Raw genomic sequence first — 18854 nt, 5'->3', positions numbered from 1 at the left:
CCAATAAATGCCAAAGGAAAAAAATAACCTAAAACACACTTTTCTTTTTTTGCTGCAGGCCAGGACCAAGCCACAGACTTCATTGTGTTAACACACTCAACAGACAACTGCAGTGAAATAAAGGAAGAATGGAAGACTATGGACTGACTCTCTTACATAAGGAATATTATCAATAATATTTGCACTGAGGCAAAACTAGATAACAGGAGGATGAATGTCAGCCAAACATTAAAGTCATAAAGATGGGGAAACTTACATCTTGAATTCATCAGTCTGCTATTACATCAGTCTTTGGCCACTAAAAAACAACCAATTCATCTGGAAATGGCAGATTTTCACTTTTGGTGTATGCATGCCTGGACAGAGAGGCAGAACGTGATATCATTTTGTTTTAGAGAGTGCTTTAGGTTCTTTTTAAAGCAGAAGCACTGTCTACTGCAATCCTAAGGAATGAAGCCTGTTGTGAAGAAAAAACTGCTCTGCACCTCTTAAAATACAGCCCACCAGATACTTATCCTAAAAATAAGTTTTGGCAGAACAGAGGTGAAAAGATTAATAAACTCTTTATCTTGTCCAGAGCCTAAATTGGTATTGCTGTATTTCAGGCAGTAAATCGTGTCAGTTATACTCTCTGCTCCAGTCTGTTCCTATGATAGACTGCAGCAGAGTGGATAAAATAATAATGATTAATGGTCACCACTGCTCTGCTCTTCCTTTACCTGCCTGGAAATATAATTCTTTAAAAATAGGTAAATAAGCTCCCAAGCTATGCTTCTCAATTGCAGTAACCCTTTACCTGCTTTACAACACGGCTTAGGTGGCCCCACAAGGGACAAGGACCACATTGTCCCAGGTCCTGTGCAAGCAAACCAGGAAAGACAATCCCTGCCTCAAAGCATCTTCGAGTAAGCAAAAGAGAATCCGAGTGACAAAATCAAGTTGGAACAGACTCCTGCACGTAGGCCAAATACAAGGAAGACTTCACTGGGTCAAAAGGTCCTCAGCAAACTTTCTGCCCTAGGATAAGTTTCTCTCTATTAGCATAGCTAACCTAAGATAAATATTGAATAATAGATGCTGTCGTGGATAAAATATGCTCATAAAATTATATTAGATAGAGCAGCCTCTTATTTTGTGTAATGAAAACCACCTGACAAAGTTAAAAATACAAATCTAAACGCACTCAATTTTAATACTAAAGTATCCTGTCTTTCCATTATAGACACAACCTGTGTTGCACAACCAAAGCAGAGACAGAAGAATGATCTCATATTTACTGGGAGCACACCACAATTCTCACTGTTAGATTCAAAAATACATTATTGCTTTGAACTTGACTCTTCTGTAGATGACAGGAACTGTCATTTAATCCTTCAGTGAACCTCTCCTGAGGTCATTAAGTGCTGGTGAGAGAGGACCAGTCAAGGGAGTCAGTACTGGCAAGGACTGGAAATGGGCAAGTGCTTCCTTCTTCCACATTTCATGTCTTCAGCCCGTGAGGGGGTTGGTTTGTTTAATTTAAGATAGCCTGCCTTTAGAGACATAGATTAACCTTTGGTATCTCCAGTGCAACCAGGACCCAGGATGGAAGCACACAGTTTACTATAGCTACTCATGTAATTTCAATGCAATTTCCTCAAAACTAAAATATTAAAAAGCTGTGAGAGGGTTGTTTTTTAAAAAGAAAATAACATAGTCCACAACTCCAGTGAAGGGCACTTGAATCTTTTTTTTTTTTTTTTTGACCTTTTAATAAAAATACTCATTTCCACAACTACAGAGACCAGAAAAAAATTATCTTCAAAAATCACAGATTTGACTGCAGAAATAAGTGGGGAAACAGGTTCCTGTCATTTGTGAAGTGCCAAATCTTGACAGAAAGGTGGAAAACTCAGTTAGAATGAAACAAGAGGTCAAGTATTCAGAATGCAAATAATCCACCCAGACCTAGGAGTTTATATCCAGAGTAACCACCTTGAGCTATCTGCCAAAGTTCACAACAGAAGGCATCCATTTAGAATTGAGCAGGGCAGCTCTAAAACATGCAAGAACAACAATATTTTAGTACGAAAAACTGAATTTTCTTTAGTAATGCACATCTTCCCATGAATAATAAAAGAGTATTCTCAATGTTTTATGAGGTATAGCTTAGTCTTGAAGACTATCTGCAGGACCTGCTTATGCTGATACTTTGCATTAAAGAGATCAGTAATACTCAGCTAACTAATAAAGGACAAACACATGCTACAATGACAGCCTCAGAAAGCAAAAATCAAAAAGGTCATTCTAAGAAATGGATTTGGAGCAACAAAATGCTTTTATTTCTTCACATCACTGCAGTATCCAGGAGCCCTGATGAGCCCAGACCCCACTGTGGTAGATGCTACTGTACAGCCTATTTATGAACCAGACATGCTTCTCAATGAGAAAAAGAAAGTACATGCTAATAATGTTGTTACAGCATCAGTGCAGCATTATCTCAGACAATGAGAAGTGTGGAAGTTTTATACGCTTTATTGTTATTAAAAGTAGCACTGTTACCTTGGCAACTGCTGAATCACTTGGGAGTTTGTTAAAGAAACCCAAATGTTACTTATACTTGCACATTTGCAATCAATTTAGGGAAAACAATTGGGGGGTTTTTTTGGTGTACTTTTTTTAAACAAATCGCACATTTTTTCCTTATGACTATGACCCTGCAAATTTCAGCATTTTTGGTTTGTTTTTTTTAAATAAATCAGTTCTTGGGATTTAATTGAGGCAGTTCACATCTCATTTGAACGCAGAGTAATCTGTGCTCTCTTACACAATAAATTCTAATAATTCATCTGGGATGTCAGTCAGAAATAGAAGCACAGACACTCTGCAGTGAACACAAAAATTCCCATCTGCTTCCCACCTCCTGTGCAGGTACTGGGAAGAGGGACAGGCCTTTTCCCTGGGGGAGTTTGGAGGGGGGACAGGAATCCCAAACACCTCTTTTGCAGGGGCTCAGACCACACTGCCAGGTATAAGAGCACAGCAGTAGGAAAAGGTGGGTGCACAGTATCCCGAAACACCGGGCTGCCAAATCTGAACTTGCCTGTCTTAGCTTCCCGGTGTTGGTATCCGTGTGGTTTTGAGGCTTTTTTCACCCTTCCTCAGCAGTATCTGTCCTCTCTTCATGTAAAAAGTGGGTGAAGACAGTGGGAAACTGCAGGAGGATCAGTTTGTGAGATGTGATGATTGTGTGGGATGGCCATTTTCTTTCTAGCTTTCATGAACATTATTATTCCTCAAGTACAGGCCAGCAGCAATGAAAAGCAGAATACAGGCAACTCCCAGTTTTTCTGTCAAGGAACCTCATGAAACTGAATTAGGCTGTAAAAAAGGGGCCAATTTTGCATAATCTCAATTTTTTAAACTGAAATTGCCACACACAATCAGTGTGTGAGTGTAGCCCAAGCAAAATGCACATTTTCCTTAAAATAAACACAGCCAAAGGCACATCAGACTCCTTCAGACTGTCACCTCTAAGGTGTACAGAGCAAACTGGATTAAAAGTCAAGGTTTACATACAAATTTTCTTAAAAAACACTGGCAGGAGAAAAGGAGGCTCAGGGAAGACCTTATCAGTCCCTGCATTTACCTGAAAGGAGGCTGTAGGGGTTTGTCTTCTCCATTAATTCTCTATCACATTGCCCTTGGAGGCTCAACTTGCATCACAGCCAGGGAACTCCTGTTATAAATACTTATTTAATATCCTTGGTGAGAGAAAGTTACTGAAACCCACCCTCCAGAAAACACAAATACTCACAGGACTGAGGAAGACCAGAATTCAACTGTAATGAAATGTAACTTATTTCAATAGGAATATTGAATAGTTACGGAATTCCTATGGTGTTGTTGCATTAGAAACTACATTGGCAAGAGGGTAAATAAAGGGCTATTGGCAAGAGGGTAAATACAGGGCTATTGGCACCTCCACCACAGGGCTATGTTACCCTTATGGCCAACATTTAATATTGTGTTTCCTATATGTCCTTAAGAGCTGAAGTTACATTTCTCAGAGCATTTAGACCTCAAACACAGTATTCCACATTTGCTTGCACGTATATACATCTGAGACAATGACTCAGCCAGACACAACATTAACTCTCAATTTCCTTTCATTTAAGCCTCTAATGAGATGATAACAGAAGGGCCTTAGGGTTTTGTTTTACAAGGTTGTGGTAGAACTTTATAGCAACTGAAGGCTTTTTCACCTGAGTTTGTTCTTGGGCACAAAGGAGGGCAGGACATGGAAGCTTTTTTTCCAAAAGGTACAGCAGAAAGCACCTCTGTAAGTGTGTGTTTGTCTCTCAGACCACTGGATGTGCCTTTACAAAGTGCCCTACTTCAGAGAGAGCAAGCAAAAGCTTGAGGGAAATAAGAAATACCACTGGGACAACTGTTCTGGGGCACAGAGCAGTGAGACACACTCACCAAACTTGCACAGACTTAAATTACTTTCAAATTCATTTTCAGACACAAGTGATGCCAACCCTAGTCAAAACAAATACTGTGTAACACAAGGACACCAAAGATTAAAAGAAAAAAAAGCAATACAGACAGTAAGGCTTGTTTTGACAATTCAGAATGGTTCAAAATTGGCACCAACACCCATGTCCCAGAGAGGATACAGGTAAGAGGCTGTAGTAAAAGAGGGAGGAACAAAACGAAGCCTCACTGCTGTCTGTGGAACAGAACTTGTCACTTGAGTCTTGATGGAATGTTTAGGGTCAATTTGTGATGCAAACTCCTGCAAGCAGAAGCTGCAAAGTGCAGTCCCAAGCCAGCTGCTCAGTGGCCACCAGTGCTGCCACAGTCCCCCTGCCTCACATTGCTGCTGAGTAAGCCTGAAAACAGCAGGAAATTTGTATACAGCTCCCAGGGTGTGCAAAAGAGCCATGGCTTGCCACCTGTGTAAGTCTACTCACAGAACCACCTCCCGAGAGGACTTACAGCATTCATCCCCATTACATTTTGGGAGCCCCATGAGGAAGAGCAGCTGCCTCCTGACCCCACAAGGAAGGGGGAAGGCAAACAGGACAAGGGGGCTGCTGGGGACAGCCTTCTCAGAGCACTGAGCACCAAGACAGAGGTGAAAAGGCGGAGTGGCAGAATTAGAAAGTTGCCATGAATGCATTCTGCTTATGTTTTAACGATTCATACTAACTTAGAGTCCTCTTAGGCCGGTTTGTGTTTACCCAGTTTCACATGGCACTAACTACAGCCCCCAAGGCAATTACCTCTGATTACAGGACATAATGGCTAAATAGCTTCAGCACACAGTGCCTGCTCTCAGAGCTGCCATATACTCCAAGATCACCTCCAAAATAAGGCCAAGCTGGGCATTTAATTCTGTTTCCCAGAGGTGAGCAGCTACCTTTAAAAGCACACCACCATCATGGGGAAGGAAATAACTACAGACTTCCACACCAGAGAGAATAGCTCTTTCTTTCTGCCCCATCCCCACTGTCCCTTTCTGTACCCCTCCAAAGAAATGGCAGGGAGAAGGTCACAGGCAAAACACTCACACAGCAAGACTGCAGCAGAAAGGTGATGTACTCGTACACTCACTCCTGTGTCACCACATTTCCTACACAGCAGGATGCAGCACTCAGCTCCATTTCTTCTCCAGCTTTTCTGCCCCTCCTGCTTAAACTGCTAAATTTGACATTGCTACCTGCTACTCTGCTTTTTCCTATTCCACAGCCTCACCAGTGAGAACATGGATCCACACATCAGCCAAGGCTGCCTAGAAGAAAATGAACCCCATGATTAAGGAACAGGATGAAATTCTGTCTTGCATTTAAAAGTAAATAAAAGCAGGACAAAGAATAGAAGCAGAAGTGTTTTGCTGCATCTTCTTACAAGAATATTCTTTAAGCTCTAGCTGCTTATGTGCAAAGCAATTCACAGCAGTAAAAAGACAGGAGAGAGCTCTTGCTAAGCAGTGAATAGAAGCAATTAGCCAAGAGAGGAGCATAAGCAACTTGCACTTTGCCTTCATACAGCTTATCAAGTTTATTCTGCCCTGTTACATCTGTGTAATTCATATAAAAAAAAGCCAGCAGCTATTTGGCAAGATTTACATCTAGAAACAGCAATTTAATCACATATGAAAGATCAGTGGAACTGGGTGCCTCAGGACATTGCAAACTTCTCACCTCCCACTAACCTGCCTGAAACTTGCCCTGGTCATGTTAAATGTTCACTAAAAATAACTTTTAAATATCTGTTTCATTATTAGGCTCATCTCTCTAAACAGAAACATGAAATTTATTAAAGTTATCATGTGAAATAGTGAATGCTTGCACAGCAGAAACAAGTAGCTTGCAAGTTCAGCGATCTTCCCTCTGCAGTGATGTAACTACTCTAACATAGCAGAATTCCTAGTGATTTCTTGGCCAGGCAGAAACAAGTTGAATGGCAGATGTTAGAGATTTCCTCATGAAAAAACCCACCAGAAGCAAAACTGTCAAACATGACTTTGCTCCCTAAAATAACAAAATGAAGGGATTCACATGTAACCTGTATGGAGTAACTAATCCCATCAAGTCTGGGATACCCCATCCTCTTGCTTCATTATCACATTTCTGACATTTTAGCACTGAACAGCAGTTATATTTACCAACTGCATCACCTCTGAAGCCTGACCTCAAAGTGCCCTAAAGTTTCAAATGCCAGCACTGTGGCTAGCTAAGTGTCTAATTTGAGGCAGTCCTGTATTTATTGCTGTTATACAAATAACAAAGCTCTTAATCAACCAAGGCTTCTCAGAGGCCTCATTTCTTTCTTCTTTGTAAACTTCTTTATGGGCAGCAATCAGACAAGACTAAAAGTTGTCTACTTGTTGATCAGTGCTCAAAATTTTTTTCTAAATGTGTGTGTGCCTGCATTACAAACGCAGTAGCTGCAACAGGTACCTTCTATGAACTCTTAAGAGCTGGAGCCAAGAACAGAAGGGATTTTAAGTTAGCATTTGTTTGTCAGACATGGCACTAGTCACTCCCAAATCAAAGCTTGTAGAAAGCATGGACAGCTTGATGGGATGCACTTGATCTGTGAGTAATCCCTCTCACTTTACAAATATTCCACTTTAGAGGATGGAATTTCATAGTAGACAAAAAGGAAAATAACTTAAGTGTCCAATATATAACCAAAGCTCTGCCCAGTGGGCAAAAAATAACAATTCTGCCACTTAATTGAAACTCTAATTAGAAAGCAAAAATACATTTCATACACAAACTGTTACCCTTCATTAAACCCCCTCTTCAGAAATAAAGAATCTCTTTGGAAGCTGTAGCCCCGGGGCTTTTTTTTGTTTATTTTTTTCAACAGTCATTTATCTGCTCATTGTAAAACACAAACAAGAACAGCACAGAGGAGAATTTCTATTGAGTCCGTGAAAAAAATTCAAGTGCAGAAGATAATCTAGATGTTAATGCTCAGAATGGTGGGGCTTTATACAACTTCATCATCTGATACCTATGCCAAGGCTAAACCTCACTTGCTGCCCTGTTCAGCTGTGTGCCAAACGTGATGTTACCTCACCAGCAGCAAAACACATGAGACTCCAGCACCCCAAGTTTCCAGTGCCTGCCTAGGCCTTTGGACGTGCTCCTTAGCCCACATTTGTTATCAGACTTCTCTTCAAGAAAATAAATTGATACAATAGGATTCAGCCACATTTAGGAGAGAGTAAAAGACTAGATACTCAGACTAAATTGGGAGTTCAATAATCAGTGTCCTGTTTAAGATAAGCTGGAAGCAATTGAGAAAGCCAGAGCTTTTACCCTGAGTTTACTATATTCCACACCGAACAAACAACTCAATCCATCCAATTTTTCCAGCAGCTAAAGCAATATGTACTACTGGGATTTCCACTAATAATTCTACAGAAAGTAATCATGGAAACAATCTCTTTTTCACAAGCATCACTGATGTCTTAGGGCAGAGATCCTATATTACAATCTTTCGTTACTGACTCTTCACTCATTTTCTTTCATCTCTGAAACACAAAAGGATTCTCACAATCATCCTATTTAAAAACAAATCTGATTTAAAACAACAGTTGTAAACACTAATAGGTTTAAACAATGATGATGATGACTTGCCTGCCATTCCATCTGTAGCCAAATCTGTGTCAATTCACAGTAGAGTTCCTAACTAATTTATGTGATGCCACAAGAAACAGAGCTGTGCTCAATTGGCACGACCAGTGAACTGTCAAGATAGGGGAAAATACATCTCTAAATAAACATTTCCTTTTATTATAGCAAAAATACACACCTAAAATTAATTTATCCACTGGAAGGCTGTCATCTTTCATAATTTAGAGTACTGGGATGGACTCAGATGCATTCCAAGATAAGGATGCTAAAGAAGAATCCTTTATTACTACAAGGCTGCTGTTTCACATGGAGTGAAACTGTGACAAGGTCCCTCTCAGCCTGAAAGGCTACCAGACCAAGCTTTTTTAAGTAGCAGTTCCCAGAAAAAAACAAACAAAGGCAAAAAAAAAAAGCTTTATTTTACTTTTTCATTACATTCTCTGTTGCTCTTTTCCATTCTCTTCTCCTTCTATCTAAAGCTAGCCAAAAAAGGGCAGATATTTCTTGCCGTCTTAGACATACTTATCAATTAATGTATTTTTTTTCCCAAATCCTTATGTGCAAAAAACATTTCAAATTCTTAATTCTTAATCATTATTTTCAGCGACATTTAGAAAATCCAAGTCCCAAAGGCAAAGTACCCATAACAGGCCAAAGTTGTTGCCCACTGACCTACTGGGACAGTTAAAATGTAACAGCCAACATTACCCTTCTGCAGCCAGCTAAAAGCCATAACATGAGAAACCAGTATTTAAAAAAAAAAAAAAAAAAAAAAGGTAAATTTAAAGATTTTATAACCTAGAAGACTAACATGCATTTTATAATATCTAAGAGAAATTGTATAATATGGAAAATTCTCCTATCCATCTTGATTATTCTCAGATTACTTTCCATAAATATGGTCTATTTGGCAATTTCCAAGAGGTGTCAGTAATAACAGTAATATTTAATTCAGTAATGAATCAAAAAAACCCAAAGTTGTTTTTCTTTGATGAAGGCTAAGCTTCAGTTCTGCAAACTTTGCTGTGCTGGTTTTCTGTCAAAAGAGTTTTCAGGTTCACAGGCACATCCAAAAACATTGCTAATGGAAAGCAAAGAAAAGGTATTGCTTCAACCAGCTGGACCATGCTGTAACTAACAGCAGTTTGGGGAGGAAAACAATAAATATGATCTTTCCAAAGGACACAGTCACACCTCACATGCAGTGCACACTTGTTCTGAACCACACCACATTTGCACCCAAGATTATATCATAATCATCCATTTGATTCAAACAGAGAATTAACAGCTGTTCCACAAGAGTGACCAGCTGATGAATGAGAAGGTGAAAATTACAGTTTTTGGAGACCTTTGAACAAAAGTCATTTAATCCACAGGAAATTCAGATCATATCTGACCAGAGCCCTGTATTTGAGCTGGCCATAAAACTCTTCCTAGGATTTGCCTATTATTTCTCAGAGTTATTCATCCTTTCTGCTTGTATTGCTAGGGAAAAAAAAATAATAAAACCAACCCAAAACACAACCCTCCAATGCACACGCCTGTAACAAGTTAGGAACAAGTATAAACAGAGAAACTTTTGCAAACCAAGTGTATTTTAGAATTATTTTTAAAAAGTCCTTCTGCATCGAGGGAGAAATAATGCCTTCTCCCTCCACCCCCAGCTTCCTCTAAGTTCCAGCTACATAAAACAGTTTAATGCTTTTATGTATTTCACATGTAGATCATCCAGAACATTTGCATAGCCTACCAAAAATCATTTTCTGCAATAAATGTATTAAAATACAGAGAATGTTAAATTATACTTCTAAGAAAGCTACTTCAAAGTGAAATATGCAGCATTCTAATAATTTCCTTACATTTTTGTCTGCCTAATAAGTTTCAGTCTTATAAGAATTATACCAAACATTATTTGAAATGTCATAAGACACCAAGTAATTATAGGTCTGATTTTTATTTTTTTTTTTAAAGTACCAATTTAGAACTCAAATCTGGGCTTTCTAGGTTTATTTTCAAATTCATCTTGGTAATTTACCACAGTTCTTTCCAAACCTGGCCTCTAGTTAATAAGGCTTCTACACATATGGTCTGACTTTCTAAAGGGCCTATTAGGAAAGAAAGGAAAAAAAAAAAAAAGGAAGAAAAAAGAAAAAAGAAATTCCATTACTGTTTTCATGCTTTTTCATTGAACCATCACCGCATTCGCTTGCAATAACTCTAAAGGAGGATTATAAAAGTGCTTTCCCAGAATGTGTACTAAAAGGAAAGGAGCTCCAAACCTGGAGAGTGTCTGAAAGGGGCCTCTTGTGAAATGAATTCTCCCATGCAGCCCTTTGAAACCCTTTGCCTGGTCGAGCTGCTGGGCCTCTACATACAATTAGCTATTACTGCAGCTTATCCCAAATACTTTCACCAGCCCATCACAGCAGTGATTAGGGAAAACCTTACTGCATGTCTGTAATGCATCCATTAGCAGGATCCTACTTCACCTCTGAACAAGTTGAAACAATTTTCACTTTCTTAACACATCTTCACTGCATGTGGGCTTTTGAAGAGCCACATGTTAGTTACATCTCTCCACCATAAAGATTCTCTCCAGATAGCCAGGCTTTAGTGATCAGAGTTTCATTTTGCAGCTCTGATTTGACAAATATGAAACATTTTCAGCTTGTTAGCAGCGTGCAGGTAAAGCAAAGCTCTGCTGAAAATCGTTAATTTTATACACTAGGAGAAGTAAAAATAAAGGAAGCTACCATCTGTACTCTTCACTGTTAGACCACACTTGTTACCCTGTACTATTGATAGGATTTCAAACTGAGTGGCCAAAACCAACATTTTGGATAGGCATACAAGGGGGTAAAAGCCTTTTTGTTCCCAAGGCAGCAAGTCTCTATTTCTCTATATATGATCCCAAGTGCAGCATCCCCTTTGACAGTATTTATCCTTATGAGCATGTCCAACCACCCCATTACTGGTATTTTACTTGAACATAATAGCTGCATATCACCATCTACCCATACTATGGAGAATCCCAAATCTTTTTATCCACTTATTCATGCAAGGGAATAAAGTGAAGAAAGACAGGAAACGTTGTCATATATCCAAGTAGTCCTAAAGACAATCCATGAATTAAACTGGGAAGGGAAGAAGGGAACAAGGTCTCTGCAAATTTTCAGTTTTTGAACTGAAAACTTAAGGAATGCCACATTACTGCAGGGAAGAAAAAAATAAAATGTCACAATTTGACAATTGCACTGCATCTAAAAAGCAGAACTGAAAAATCCACAGAGGCTGAAGAAGTGCCAAGGGAAACAGTGGAATTTGCTAGAAGGTTTGAATTGCAAATGCAAGGGGAAATCCTCTTCTGGAAAATATATTCAAACTCTATATACAGAGCGCACGAATGCCAAGAGAAATCTGATACTTTTCTCTCCCTTTTCACCTTTTGTTTTTCAACCTTTTTTTTCCCCCCCATCTCACTACTTCACCTTCCCTTACCTCTTTTTCCCTTTATTAGCTGTGCTTTGTCACTGCTGTTACACTTTCTTACAGAGACAAGAAATCTCAATATTTATTCTGCAGATCATCTCAATCAAAGGGCTCCATTTTTTCCCAGGGTACAAGGAAAGCCCCACAAGATCATCCATATTAGCAGTTCTTCCCTCCTATTCAGATCTCTGGTGTTCTTATTTGTCCACTGCACGAGGCTCCATCATCTGTTTTTTCCTGGGTTATCCATCTCACCCCTGCAGGAAGGGGCACTCACAGAACAACACCACAGCACAGAGCAGCACTGCTGGGGCACACCAGCACCACCCCGTGCTCTGCTCCCCAGCCCTAGTGCCAGATACAGACAGCTGGAAAACTCCTGGAATGAGAGAGAATCTGCAGTACAAGCCTCAACAACACAGACTTCAAGCTATGAACATGGACACAAATAAATGATGAATGAACCACTTACAGAACTGAAAACCAAACAGCGGGCAAGGTTCTCTCCTCAGCAAGATGGTAGCCTATCTCCAAGTTCCATGCTAAGCTCACTGTTTTAGTAATTAGGGCTTGATCCTGAACCAGAGAGGTCGCTGATAGCCTTCAAATTAACAAAACTAAGTCCTGGGGTCACAACCAGGCATTCCAAAATTGCAATCCAACACAATTGCATGTGCTTTCCATTTATGTCTAATGTCACCTTTTCACTGTGAAAACTAATTTGCAGGTTCTGGCCATGCTTAGGAAAGGAGGAGTAGCAGAGCATTTACAGGACAAGCAGTTATACAGTACCTGAGCATTTTGTGAGCTATATTGGTCTTGTGGGTACACAATTCATTAAATGCTGTTGTGGTATCATTTCCCCTTGGAACTAGAAGTTCTGCACAAAACGTCAGTTATGCAAGTTTCAACCAAGTAGCTAGTAGAGAATTTGGCATGTGTCTTCTCCTGAAACCAGAGTACACTCTGATATCAGTAACTAACAGGCTGCTTCTGAGGGATAGCAAAGGTTTGCCTAATTACAATATATAACCAGAAAGGCACCTGAAAAATCTGTCCTTCCTTTGCCCAAACACATTAAGCAATTAAAAAAAACCCCAAGCCAATAACCACAAACAAAACAAAATTGCAGTCTTGCCTTAGCAATTGTATCTAGACATCTGGAAAATATCCAAGAGTTCTATCACAGAAAAAGCTGCTGGACAACTCATAGGCTGTAGCAGTCAAACCTGGATTAGTTAGGCATTATTGTTTGGCCTTTTGATCAGAAGGACCAGGATACAACTGTATCTGCTGGTAACAAAATCATATCCAGGTGGTTGATAAAGCCATTCCTTTTGCTCTCCTAAAGTCTTAATACTATAGGCACAATAGGATTTTTAGTATGGTAGAAGTGGAGAACTAGAGCCTCATTAGTATGAATTTCCTCCTTTCCTTCCTGAAAATCGTCATTTCCTTGTTTTTAAGGGAGAAATATGGTTACAGAAAGGAAGTTTTTACACTGTCAGGGTGAAGAATTACAGAGACTCATCTCTGCAATTGCTTCCCAGTCAATATCAGTTTGTAAACTAGGGAAGAAATTACTTTCCAGAGTACCCAGACACATGGCCAGCTTCTCAGATCATTACCCATACATAATTTTTCTAAGCAAATATGCTCTTTGATTACAAAGTTTCCACAGCAAAGGAGTTTTAGATTTCAAGAGGGCCCAGGGAATACCCACAGCTCATCTCTCCATACTATATTTGGGGCATAAATACACAAGTCCTTTTATCTCCATAGCTCAAGGAGTCACCTTTCCCAGTGCAAAAAGGATTAATTCAATGTACCAAAGCCCAGAGAGCTGTAGGCTGTACCCCACTACAGACCTCACTCATCCAGACTGAGAAGGAGCAGAGACACCAACCCCACTCTCCACTTGTTCCATCTTTAGCACACAAATACCTGGTGAGCAGCAAGGTTGAGCTTCTCCTTCGAGCCTTTCTGCAGCAGCCACGTCCTCCCAAAGACCCTAGCAGGAGCTGAACAGTTCAGGCTGTGTCAAAATTGCTCTCTGCACCACCTGCTCCTCCTGAGCAATCAAGAAGTGCCTCACCTGTGTGTGTGGGTCAGCATGGAAGCAGATATGGGCTGTGACAAACTTTCCTCACTTCTATGAGGATTACACCAACCCAAAAATTAATTTAATCATTTTATATTCAGTTGCACTTTCATCCAAAGATCTTAGAGCAGTTCTCAAGCATCAACTAATTAACCTCCAGGTGCCCCCTGTGAGGTGTGCACAGGTAGGTGGAGGAGCAGTTTCACACGGGAATTACGAGCTGTACGAGGGAGGAGTTGGGAAGCAGCACAGCCTCCTCCTCCTCCCCACACCTGTGTGCAGCCCTGCAGCACCACTGCATACAGACAATTTATGGATGACAGAAACTCACACTGAGAGGTGCCACGCCATAAAACCCGTACGTGGCAAAGCAAAAAGCAGGTCATGGTGTGTTGGGGATGCAACACTAATTAAAAATAATAAGCCAGCACCATGCTTTAACTTTCCTGTGCTGCTACTGAGAAGTGGGAAAATCAAGCTTTGTGTTTCTGTGAACCACCCTGGTTTTGGTTTCCCCACCTCTAAGTAAGATTTCCATTTTTTGAAACACTGGGTTCCTGAGATAAATATGTATCTATGTGCCAAATTTTTGTAGGCAAACTGTGCACCTTCCTGGGGTAGACTGAATGGTGTCTTTCAAGAAAGCATAAGCACTGTGCAAAATGATACCAAAAGACTTTAGGACAAGTATAATGCAGCCAAGTGAAACTACAGGGGTAGTTAACAGGGGGATTCAGGTGACACCTGGGCTGATCTAACAATTTACTGCTACCAAAAGGGTTAATTAACCCTGCCCCTCTCTGCCCAGCAGCATGGTCCAGTCCCCCTCCTGCACTCAGCCTGCAGCCAGCCGTTCTCCCGCCTTGCTCTGCCAATTTTAGCAGCAGTGCCCTGCTCAGGACCTGGGCCATTCAGTGAAAAAGCCTCAGACTCCTCAGGCCTTCTGAGATATACTTCTCAGGCAGTACAAGATAATTACCAGCTGTGGAGATAATTGTCATTGTGTACTCTAGAAATTTCTATCTCATCAGTCTTTGCCGTTTCTCTGCACGCATCCAGGCGTAACTTGCACAGAATGTCTCTTTTTGGTTTGCCATCACATGGGGCAGGATGCAGGTGTGGGAAGGGATTTCAAACCAGTCTTTCTATTGCTGTGGTGCATGTTTTGTAGGTCTCTCTCGGCAGGCTGACTACACTAGACTAGACACCACTGAGTGGCAGACCGTGGAGCAAATGCAACACATACACTGTGCTGCCATGCTATAGAAACTTCATTTCACCGTGGTTGTTCTTGTGCACCACTGTAAATGATGGGAGATGCAGAGTCCAGCCAGCCCCAATGCTCAAACTGCATAGTTCTGTGTTTTCTTCAGATTTCCCCTTTCAGAAGGTAGTTTACTTGGACAAAAAGGTGTCTTTGTCTCACCCTCGATTATGAAATTCAAATGACAGCCCTTTGCCTTAGGTGCTGCTTCTGCTTTTCCTCTCTGCTTCTTTCATTTCTCCTCCCTGCTGCTACACTGGAGTGAATAATGCATTTTTTAGCTAATTTCCGTGGATTAGGCTTCCAATTAATTCAAGCCAGTTTTACAGACTGCCAATTCTGGTTGCTAAAATTCAGTTGGAGTTGTTGGGGTAGGGTGAGGGGGTTTCCCATAAATTTTTTCCAGATTAACTACAAGAATTCACTGGAAACAAATTAGTCATTTTTACACGTGAGTATATACATCAGTATCTGCAGGATTTGTTTCAGCCCTAACTGAAAGCACAAATTACACTCTTCCTTTCTAAGAGGCCCAAACATGGTTTCACACCAACTGACAGTGGTAGTAATTAATGTGAAGGATCCCTGGGGTCTTTTAACCTCCTTTCTTAGTTTTTGATGGCTGAGACAGCCACAACCTGTGTGCCATTTAACCATCTATAAAACGGAGTGGGGAAAAGCTTTTAAACACGACAGTGAGTTTTCTTTAAACTCTCTAATGAGCTCTAGATAAAGCAGAGAGGTTTTTACTGTGGATTTTAAGAAACACTTTTTTCCCCTCAATTGTTCTCCCTAGGGCAGAGCATTTCTGTCTCCTTGTAGGCAGATGAAATCCAGGAACAGCTCCCACAAAACCCAGGAGCACTGATTATGTCAAAGAGGATTGCACAGTAAAATTCTGCTGTAGGACCATTTTACCCTTTTCATCATGTTGGTGCAGTTTGCCCTGTCTCTATTCAGATGTAAAATTGTTTTTCCTTTGCTTCTTTCTTTGCTGCAGATTTGCCAGCTACTCCAGGGTGGTTCAGAAATATCAGCTCATTCAAATAATGCAGCTTTATGATGCTTTACTTAAATCAACTAATCCCTGAGAGAAATAGCAAGTACCATCAGTCGGACCTGGGGTTGGGAGCTAAATTTTGTCACCAAACTCTGATACTGGACAAATCAGTCAACCTTCTCAAACCTAGATCTCTGTGTAATACCTCAGAAAGGAAACATCCCCCTGGCAAAGCACTTCAATATCCTCTAACGATGGATCTTGTTCTAAGTGGAGAAGTTATTAAAGGACCAGGGAGAACCAGCTTTCAGTTTGATTTCCAGTTCAGGGATTGCAAGTTAACAGCATAGGAGCTGCTCCTTGTTAAATATTCCAATACTTTGCACAGTAAATTATGAAATAACCTTTCCAAAACACATACCCAAAGAGAGCCTGCAGATGAAAAAAAAAAAGATGCATTCATATGCTTGTATTAAGGTTGCCAATACCCAAGCTGTGCCAGACAGACTCCTGAGAAAGCAACCAGCAGCTGAGCCCTGTCCCGTGTCCACCTCCAGAGCCACACAGCAGGAGCAGATCAGTTTTTGCTTAGACCTGACATTTTAGAGAAGCTGCCAAAGAAAGTGGGATGCACTGGGACACGAGGCTGAGCCTCAGGCAGCAGGGGTGTCTCTCCTTGCAGGGCCAAGGAGTCCCACAAAGGGCAGGAAGGGGCAGCACAAGGCAAAGAGTCAAGCATGGTGGAGTTCAGGTTGCCGCCCAAGACAGCAGAGCTTCCCCCCGGGCTTTCCCCCTTGAGATTCTGCTCTTGCAGGACCAGATTCATGAAGCCATGTAAATGTTGAAAATCCACAACAGTTCTTTTATTTTGGTAGATCTCACCTCTTGTCATTGGTAAACAGAAGAGTCAAAACCAATACTACAAGATAGAAACAGGGAATTTTTTAAATGAAGTTAGAATTTAACAGATTTCCTCATTAAAACTTTTCTTTTTTCCTTTGAAACTTCTAAGAAATGCTCCACAGGTAGGTAAAATGCTGTCTCAACTATAAGTTGTTTTTTTCATTCAGGGTAAGTTAAACATCTAGTCCTTCCAGGTGACCCATCTACTTGCAAAGAAAACAGCACCAGGCCTAGATATCACTTTACTCACTTTAATATTAGCTACAAGAAACTTGGGTCCTTTCCTAAGTGTTTATGAAAACATGAGCAAGTGGTCTGGAGAGTATTCCAAGTTCAAGTTTATTTACTTTACTGATTAGAATTAGATGTGCAGAGAATGGTTCTCGCACGATAGGGGTGGAGCCATGGAGTTATAAAACAGAACAGCTTTTTAGCATTTACAGATCAAACATGAGGGCTGAACCCATAACAAGCCTCTCTAAATTCCTAAAAACAACCTTTGGTGAGCCTGTAGCATTCCAAACCTCCAGCTCATGCTCTCACCTTAAGTAATTGATCAATACTGAGCTGTGAAGTCTCCAATTATTCTAAATACTCTTTGCTCTTGACAAGGTGCAATACACCATGCGAGGATTGCAGGCTTTTCATGTTAAGAAACTGCAAACTTCTGAGATTTCATCACTTGTCTTTCTAATTGGGCATAGAGACAAACCGGATCTGGGGGCAGGGAAAGAACTGTGTAGTCAGTGGTGACTGTGGTGGGTGTTTGTCCCTGGAGACAATTTAAAGAAGCATTTGGGGCAGACTGTCTAAACAATGAAAAGCTGAGGAGAAAAGGGGCTTTTTAAGAAGTTGCTAGCAGGAAACTCTACTTAGGACTACATCTCATGGCCTAGTTCACAACTGAAGAGATACAGATGTTGATGAAACCTTTGTAAACATGAAAAGAAATTTAAAATACTGGAGGAAGATGTATTGTCTAAATGACTGGGATCATGGTTTTCATGCAACTTTCCAAGGTTTTAGGAAAACAATTGTGTCAATCTCCTTCACGTGTGGAAGGAAACATCAATTCATTTCCCTCTGTCTGACAGATAATCAGTGAGATGAGAAGATCCTGTATGTTACAACAGATAGATTGCAAATGATAGAGCGTGCCTATGTGCTAGACAAGTATACAAAGTGTAGCATTAAAAATTGTTGAAAGTAAAGGTGATGGTATTAACTGGGAGGCAAGGACATGGAAGCTCTGGCAGAAAGAACTGGATTGTTGAAAATGTGAGTTCAGTGTGAGAGATGAAGATGAAGCATCTGCAGAAAATCTGACATCCTTCTGAAGAGGGAGGATTCTGATGAAAAATTAATATCTCACTGATGCAGATCCTGAGAGATACTAATTCTGGCCTTATTTCAAAACCAGAGGGTTAAAGCTTAAAAATTAAAGAATTTTTGGGAAGATATGACCTGAAAAAGTAAAGCAAATTAAAATTTTCACTTATTTAAACATTTCACTTATTTCTTACGGTATTTTTGTACATTTCACTAGCCTGATAAACTTGAGGGAAAGGTGCATTTTATTGCAATGCTTTGACTGACTTCCTTACTAATCTGGCAATACACGTTGCACACAACACATCAGTCAGTCACGTTAAGAAGGTGGAGTGTGTTCCAGAGGTAGTATGAATAAATTGTTACCTGTAGTTGCCCTGGTAACTCCTAATTTGTCACTGCATAACAGATTTGTGTTTAAATGGCTGCAAAACTTCCTTTGAGGCTGTTACAAAAACATACAAATGTCATTTCCTTTAACTTTTCCAACTGCATATATGTATATAAGTGTATATATGGACATCTTTAATAGGAAAAATGCTTTCCCAGCTTCATTTTACCTTTCTCACAACTATGTAGCTTCAGCCTGTCATCATGGAAATGAAGCATCTTCTCCAGACAAAGGAAAGA

The sequence above is a fragment of the Corvus cornix genome, chromosome 10 (genome assembly GCF_000738735.6).
Source record: "Corvus cornix cornix isolate S_Up_H32 chromosome 10, ASM73873v5, whole genome shotgun sequence".
NCBI lineage: Eukaryota > Metazoa > Chordata > Aves > Passeriformes > Corvidae > Corvus > Corvus cornix.
This window is presented reverse-complemented; position numbering follows the sequence as displayed.